The 8,857-nt window shown below is 40.4% G+C and overlaps 1 protein-coding gene across 4 annotated transcripts in view; it reads right to left on the reverse strand.

Moving 5' to 3' along the window:
* The window catches only part of dync1i1 (dynein cytoplasmic 1 intermediate chain 1), a 208,673-nt gene extending 205,118 nt beyond the window's left edge, over positions 1-3,555 (reverse strand). For all 4 annotated transcript variants that reach the window (XM_008112554.2, XM_008112553.2, XM_003221989.3 and 1 more), the window contains exon 1: positions 3,281-3,555. The gene's annotated coding sequence lies outside the window, so the exon portion shown is untranslated. The remainder of the gene's footprint in view (positions 1-3,280) is intronic.
* Positions 3,556-8,857: the final 5,302 nt, after the last annotated feature.

Raw genomic sequence — 8,857 nt, forward strand, 5'->3', positions numbered from 1 at the left:
AAAGGAAGGCAAAAGAAGATGTACAGTACAATGCTTTTATCTATGGACTCAATAGCCACGGTTTCATTCACCCATGCTCCAAAAGATGTTCCCTTGGTAGACCATGCTAGAACTTCCAGAATTATTCTATGGTATGCTTCCAACCCAATTATAAAACAAAATAGCTCTGGAGGACTTCCAGTATTATGGTATGCTTCCCACCCAAGCATAGTCAAAATATACTGTTCACTATTATCCATGGTTCACCAAACTACAATCCCAGGATTCCAGAGCATTGTGTCATGGCAGAAAAGTGGTGTCAAACTGCATTGATTCTGTAGTGTGGATGCATCCCTAGATGCATTAAGAAAGAATCTTTCAGGCTGTCTCAGGAGAATCAAACAGTTTTTGTTTATTTATGAAAGGCTTACTTGATCTGGTTGATTCATTTCACATGTACATAATGTTAATTTTGGGAAAATTTGCTGAAATAACTTGAACTGCCCTTCTGTGTGTGTGTGTGTGTGATGACATAACTTCACTGTATTCTTTCCGTCTTATTTGGTACTCAATTTTCTGTTAAAGAAGTACTGTCTGTGAATATATCTACTTTGTTAACTGAGGTCAATAATGACTTGTAATCTTGTGCAGTGAACTGAATGTTTCTAAGGGAAAAAAATTAAACTATTCTGTCCTTTGGGGATGGGGGTGCGGGAGACTGGGAAAAAAACTCCCAGGGCCCCAACCTGCTCTCAGCAACTCTGTATAATCTACTTCTTATCTTTTTCACCAAAACTCTCAGCCTTCTATTTATTAGACTTTAGCTCATAACTTGTTTGCTTGCTTCCCACAGAATTAACTGACTACGATTCACAATTTAATGACTGTTGAAATGAATGCACTGTTAATCTGCAGAGCACTGCTGGTCTAACTGCAGTAGCTATTTTAATCTGATATTCAAAAGCAATCAATTTTAAAGTTACCTGTACAGCTTTAGATTGTCTTAGATCAGAGGTTTCCAAACTGCAGTGTACAAGTGCTGCTTGAATATAATTAAAATCTTTGAGTCTGTGTGTAATAAGCTATAAATTCTATTTTTCAAAATATAAAAGAAAAGTTTTCATGAGATATGTTTTATTCTCATACATTTCATTATTAGTTTATGTGTATGTCCATATTTCTTATAAGGGGTTGGTTTAACTTCTGGTTTGCTAGTAAAACTGAATTACTGTTTGGTGAAATGATGCATGTCTAAAATAGGTGTGGCACCAACATGAAATGTTTGGAAATCTCTGTCTTAGGCTGCTATTGTGGTAGAAAACACTATAAATGTTTAGATTTTTACCATAAACCTCCCAGTTTTTTAAAACTAGGAGATGGATTTCTGGCCACGTAGCGGGTTAAACCACTGAGTTGTTGAATTTGCTGACCGAAAGGTTGGCGGTTCGAATCCAGGGAGCAGGGTGAGCTCCAGCTGTTAGCCCCAACTTCTGCCAACCTAGCAGTTTGAAAACATGCAAATGTGAGTAGATCAATAGGTACTGCTCTGGCAGGAAGGTAATGGCGTTCCATGCAGTCATACTGACCACATACCCTTGGAGGCATCTATGGACAACGCTAGCTCTTTGGCCTAGAAATGGAGATGAGCACCAACCCTCAGAGCCAGACACAACTAGACTTAATGTCAGGGGAAAACCTTTACTTTTACTCCAAGTTGTTGCTGAGAGGTGTGCTGTTTTTGCAGTCTGTGCACTCCTCGGGGGGGGGGGGGGGCAGAAAATTGGTCCATGAACCTGCTGACATTGCCCATGTCTGAACTAATTCATCTCTACATCAACTACAGCAACTTTCAGATTTGGCTGTTCGTCCTCTGCTGAAAAACCACTATCCACTGTTCCACTATCAAACAACTCCCACCATTTAAAAATGTCTCCTAATCTTTAACCAAAAATCTGTTTCTTTGTCATCTCCCTCCAGGAACCCCAGCCCTCCCTCTGGACCTCCTGAGACCAACTTGACTCAATCTTTTATGTGACAGCCCTTCAACTATCTGAGACAGCTATCCTACCCCCTTTTTAATATTCCCTTCACATTGAAGGAAATTTAAAAGGCCAGAAGCCATTGTTCCACACCAAGGGACACCACAGGATGACATTTCAAAATCCCCAAAGGTGCATAATCACTCATAGATTTTGAATAAAAGAAAAGTACCACATTGGCCTTCAGCATTTATTCCTGAGTGAGTCACAAGCTTACATTCAGAAAAGGATGTGATTCAAGATGAAAATCCATTTATTTTAATCAGATTATGAGCATAAATGAACAATCAAAGCCATCTAACCATCTGGATTTCTGGAAAACTAGAGAGATTATTGATAAACATATTAACAAGGTGATCCTATACATGTCTAATCAGAATCCTCCCAAATAAATGGGTATCAACCTGCTAGCTAATATCCACTTACCTGAGAGTAAATCCCACTGAAATCAATGGCACTTAACTCCCCTACTCAGGAAACAGTAAGGATTGTATTTAAACTTGCAATTGATTTAAAAATGGTCTCATTCTATCATTCATCTTTAGCTGAATTTGCAGTCAAACTTTTGATCTATCTTGTTTAATTGGTCAGGCACAGACAGCCTTTTGGTTTTTATGATGGTGATAGGAGTGGTTTGGTTTTGAACATTTAATTTCTGGGTTTGGTTTATTTCCTTCTCTTATCACATCCAACAAAGTCATTCCCCAAAATATCTCTTTTCTGCACAGTAGGCTCTTATTTCAGTAAGGGAAAGCCAATATGGATGAGCATATTTGCTAGAACTGGAGCAGTAGCAAATCTGGATCAAATTTCCTGATTAGTTCTTAGCAATCAGGTGATCCATAGGGATTTATCCTGTGTGCCAGCACCATGGGCTAGATTCCAGTTGAAACCAAACTGAAAAGGGGAGAGGGGAAAACATCCAAAAGACATTTAAGCCATACATCTGGACATAATATCCCCAATATTGTGTACCCACCCATCCTACATTACTACATCCCATCCACCAGCTCTTTGCCAGCTGATGCTCTTGGCACTGGGCTGAACCACACAGATACCTGCTGATGAACACCATTGGCATTTAGGAAGCAGCAAGGTCCTCCTTCCTTCTGTTTCTAGGCAGCTAAATCTTAGAGGAGGAGGAGGAGGCAGCAGGGGAGCCCTTATTTTACTCCTGGAGGAATCCTTCCCTCCCATCTTGAAGGGCAAGGGGGAGACTGGCATTTTTCTCAGACACACACACATCCAGCCCCTGGCATTACCTTGGCAGAGCAGTCTCTCCTAGTCTTTGGGAAGCTTTCAGGCAGGAGCAAAAGGGCTGGTGGCGAGATGATGACCAAGAAAGAGGGGGATCCTGGCGTTGCTTCGGTTGCTGGGGAAAGGATGCTCAAAGGCGGCGGCTGATGATGCTTCCCTGAAACTCGCTTCTTGCTGCAGACTGTAAACCGGCTCTATGGGATGGAGGGAGAGATGCTGCTGCTGCTGCTGCTAGAGTCAAGAGAAATGTGCTGCCTCACGCTGGCCTGGCTCCTCCTGCTTCCCTGCCCACTTCGGCCCTGGCACTGGCAGCTCTCACCTCCCTCCCACAAATTCCAGACAAGACAGACAACCCAAATATTGGTTGAGTATGCCTTTCTGCGAATATGTTTGGAACCAAAAGTGATTTTGATTCCTCCCTCCTCCCCCCCCCCCCCAGATTTTTGAATCCTTCCAGATACATACTGAGACTATATTAGAGGTGGTACCCAAGTCTGAACATGATATTCATTTGTTTTATATCTACCTTAAGAAAACAAGTGTAGCCTGATGTCATGAGTATTTTACTATGACTCCAAAGGTCCAGGTTCTACTGCCTGCTCCAGATTGTGAGATATTTGCAGGTACATCCTGAGATTATTTTGGAGGTGGCACCCAAGTCTGAATACTAAAGCATTTATGCTTCATGTATACCTTAGAATAGGCATGGGCAAACTTCGACCCTCCAGGTGTTTTGGACTTCAACTCCCACAATTCCTAATAGCCACGAGGCTGTTAGAAATTTTGGAGCTGAAGTCCAAAACATTTGGAAGGCTGAAGTTTGCTGATGCCTGCCACCTACCTTAGAACAATAGAATCATAGGGTTGAAAGAGACCGCAAGGGCCATCCAATTCAATCCCCTGCAATGCAGAAACATACCATCAAAGCACTCCTGACAGATGGCCATCCAACCTCTGTTTTATAATATCCAAAGAAGACAATCCATCACACTCCAGGCAACATATTCCACTACCAAATAGTTCTTATTATCAGGATGTTTTTCCTAACGTTTTGGTGAAATTTCTTTTCTTGTTCCTATTCTACTCTCTAGTCCTACTCTCTAGAGCAGCAGAAGACAAACTTGGCCCACCCCCTCAATATGACATCCTTTCAAATTCTGAAACATGGGTATCATGTCCCATCTCTGGATTATGACTCTGGATTATTCAATTGCCTGCTCCAGATTGTGGAATATTCGCACATACATCCTGAGACTATCTTGAAGATGCCACCACGTTCTGAATACAAAATGCATTTGTTTCATACACAACTTAAAAGAGCAAGTGTGGAACAGTGGCTTGAGCACTGGACTACTACTCTAGAGACTAGGTTTCCATTTGCTGCTTGGCCATAAAAACCCACTAAGTGAGCTTGAGTGAGTCACACTCTCACAACCTCAAAAAAGGCAAAGGCATCACAAACACCCCTGAACAAATCTTACCAATAAAAATTTCCAGGAGGCTAGTATGGCATAGTAGTTTGAGTGTTGACTGTGGAAACCAGAGTCTGAATGTTAACTCAGTTACGGAAACCCACTAAGTGACCTTGGGCAAATCACACTTTCTCAGCCTCAAAATCTTGTGGTAGCCAGTGGTTTATAGTGGTTTGAGCACTGACTCACACCTGGAAACCAAGGTTCAATCGGCCATTGAAACACTTTGTGTCTCTGGGTAAGTCGCACTCTTTCCGCTTCAAGGAAACAAAGGCAACTTTAACTTTCTCTTGCCAAGAAAATATTGCACTGATTGGCATAACATAGAGCTTTAGAGCTACATTACAACTCTGATTAACAGGGCTCAATTGCCTGCTCATCCATGGAAACCCACACACCCTCAACTCCCTTGATAGATTTGATTTAGAGTTGCCATAGGCTGGCAACAATGTGAAGGCATGCAACAACAACATATACAAATAGCCTGATGGTTATTTTATAGACACATTCTTAATAATTTTGTACAAGAAACGTTGGTATAAGCATCAGAAAACAAAGTATGCTCTAACTTGCTTCTGCCCAGATTAACTCTTACATAAGCTAGACATCCAGTAGACATCCGGTTAGACTACTTGAAAATGTTTGCATAAATATTCATAAGTATGATTGCAACTTCTAAATATTTTAGTTTCAGCCTCCTTTTGTGAAATTAAATTCCCAGGAGCTCAGTGACAGCTGGTGACTCCCATATCAGTGGGATAATGAATTCATTCCCAGTTGTGTGTTGCTTTAAAGGAGCTATCTAAAGTGCCAAACAAATTTAGAAATAGGATTCAGCACCTTGGTAGGTTTATGTAAAGCTATAGAATTAAAACCTGGAGTTGATCCACTACTCCTCTAACATGGGATACACTGGTTGCCTTTGAATAGCAGGAGGAGGTGCCAAGAGCTGACCTGTGTGTATTCTTTCCCAAACTGATTTGGATTTTTCGTCTTAGGCTTCTCCAAGTTGAAGCATTCCTGTATTTCGAAGAAGAGGAAAATCAGTACAGCTCTGTGCTAAGCCCCTTTACATCTATCTTTGAGCTTTGTGTGCAGTGCTCCATTGGTCCCCATCTTGTGGCTTTTGATGGACTTGTCTCTTTGCAGATTGCCCTAGAGTAGTGGTTCTCAACCTGTGGGTCCCCAGGTCTTTTGGCCTACAACTCCCAGAAACCCCAGCCAGTTTACCAGCTGTTAGGATTTCTGTGAGTTCAAGGCATAAACCTCTGGTGACCCACAAGTTGAGAACCACTGCCCTAGAGCAAGGACTTTGAGGACATCATGACTTGCAACTCTCAGCAGTCCTAGATAATACAGCAGGTGGTGAGAAATGCTATCTCCTTGGGGCACTTTATTACTACCCCTACTTTGGAGACTTCTGTGTTCATGTTGGGGATGATCATGCAGTAGTTTGTATTTTATTCCCCAGCAGCCCCAGCCTGTAAGAACCTCCCTTCATCTTCACACAGAAAGAGATAGGGTAAGATCAGACTAAAGCTATTCTAAGAGACTGATCTTTTTTTAACCCAAAAGCTATGGGTTTTCCTGGGTTATTCTGAAGATCTTGTTAACATTATTTAGCTAATGACTTGTTGGTGTTTTTTAAAACACACACACACCATTATTTCTGAATTCTTTCTCTGCTTGATTCTTAACCTACGCATTGAATTGGAAAATGAAACTGATTCTTTTTCTAAACTAGTCCAAAAGTTGGCTTCATTGACATGCTGGCTAGAGGAATAACTCTATCAGCCAGGTGGGGATGTAAGAGCCATTCATAAGAATTCTGCCAAACTGAATCCAATTTTTGTTAGTTCCCAAATCTTTAGCATTTATGTAAATTAACTTCAGTTGAACATTTAGAAATAAAATGCAGGCATCCAAATAAAAAGAAAAAAAGAGGCAAGCAAGACTAAACGACTGAGCAGCAGCAGCAGAAACAGCAAACATAATAGTTCCAGATTTTTATATTGTCCCTCTTTAACTGTTGTGGCTCAATGCTATGGAAATTTGGGATTTATAGTATGATGCGGCATCTGCACTATTTAACAGATAACACTACGTACGTATCTTGTAAAGCTACAACTTCCGCAAGGCTTGAAGTTATGGAACTGAAGGATAATTGCATTTTGAGGGCAGAATTATTACTGGGGAAGAAATACCTTCACTTTGCCCCACACACACACACACACCACACCCATTCTAACCTAGCTGGAAATGTATTTAAAGGAGGTTGTCTCAAAGTGTATAAGCTATATTCACAATATAAGGGTAACTTAAAATATAGTGGTGGTAGATTATCTCTGGAACATAAAGACAAAGGGACATGGTAACTCTTCCTGTAGTTACCATAGTTGGAATTGCAGTAATACTGATTTGTCACTGCTGAAAAATACAGCTAAAATATTATTAATGTCCATATAGATATCTATAGGTATATGTATGTATAGTATTGTGTTTTATTTTTTAAAAATAAAACCCTTTACATACTTTCAAAACAGGATGCGTTTCAAGTTTGCACCACTGCCCTCTGAAGCATCCTACCTACTTGTGAAGTACCATTTGGTAGCTCCATTAGTGTGATATTATAATTCATTGCTTAAGGCAGTTTTTTTTTTCCTTCTACGCTTGTGCCAGTATGATGCCTGTGCCAGAGACACGAAATTTGCCTGCTTATTAGCAAGGCACTCATGAGGGTGAGATGAAAGTGCATAGCAAAGAGATGTGACAGCTTCATCTTGGAGAAACAGTGGAGATAACATAATTCTCTTGGCTGGAGGGATTTTATATTTTTGTCAGTGCTTTGAATTACTCGTTAATTTATGTATAATTGTGTACACAGCCAGTGACTGGGAATTTGAATGCTACCATCATAGAAATGTTCTGAGGATGCAACTGTTTATGCAGGAATGGTGGTTGTCCTTGTTGTTACTTGATCTACAGAGAAAACAAATACACATCCTTTAAAAATATGTTGAGGAGGCTAAATATGATCTAAACACATTCCAAAAAGCATTAACTCCAGACAGCCACTTGATAACCTCATCTGTTTTGAGAAAAAATATATACTGATCTCTCAATATATTCACGGTTTTGTCAAGGCCAAACTGTGTCTATTAATGTATGTATGTAGACATTTGTGCTTCATTTCTTAAGGTCAAAGGTCTGTACAGAACAGTTTACAGTACAACCAAAAAGAGTATAAATTTAAAATATAAATAAAATATGCTGCAAGAACAGATAAAAAACAGTGACTGAGACATAAAAAATAAGAAAAATAACACATTTGTAATTGTTGTTGTTGCTTGACTTATGGTGATTCATCATGGGGTTTTCTTGACAAGGTTTGTTCTGATTTCGTTTATCTTTACCTTCCTGAAGCTGAGAGAGTTTGACTTGCCCAAGACATCCAATGAGTTTTCATGGCTGAGTAAGGATTCAAACCCTTGTCTCCAACATCCAAACCACTCCACAATGCTGCCTTCAAACCACAGCTACTCATTATAAAAAGTCTTACAAAATAGACATTTTTTCAGAAATGTCTAAAAACAGGAAGGCAGGGTTCATGACCAGGCTATTTAGCTGACTGTATCCCCTTATATGAATCTGCCCAGGCCCTAAGATCTTCAGGAGAGGCCCTTCTCTCAGTCTGAACTCCATCTCAAGCTCGGTTGAGGGGAACGAGAGAGCAGGCCTTCCTTCTCGGTGGCTGCTCCTCAATTCTGGAACTCCCTGCCCAGGGAAGCCAGAATGGCACCCTCCCTGCTGTCCTGCAGGCAGCAGGCTAAAACCTTTTTATTCAGGCAGGCTTTTAAAGATGAAAGTGTCTAAGATCTAGTCAGGGGGTGCTGTGGTTTTTAACTGTTTTGGTGGATTTAAACTGTAAATTTTTAATGCTACTTGTGTTTAATTCTGTTTTAATATTTGCATTTTGTATATTTTAAATTGTACATTAATACTTTTATGTCAAATTGCTTTGAGTCTCCTGTGGGGAGATTTATTAATTTTTTCGTGTCAGGAGTGACTTGAGGAACTGCAAGTCACTTCTGGAGTGAGAGAATTGGTCGT

This window comes from Anolis carolinensis, chromosome 6 (assembly GCF_035594765.1).
Source record: "Anolis carolinensis isolate JA03-04 chromosome 6, rAnoCar3.1.pri, whole genome shotgun sequence".
Classification (NCBI taxonomy): Eukaryota; Metazoa; Chordata; class Lepidosauria; order Squamata; family Dactyloidae; genus Anolis; species Anolis carolinensis.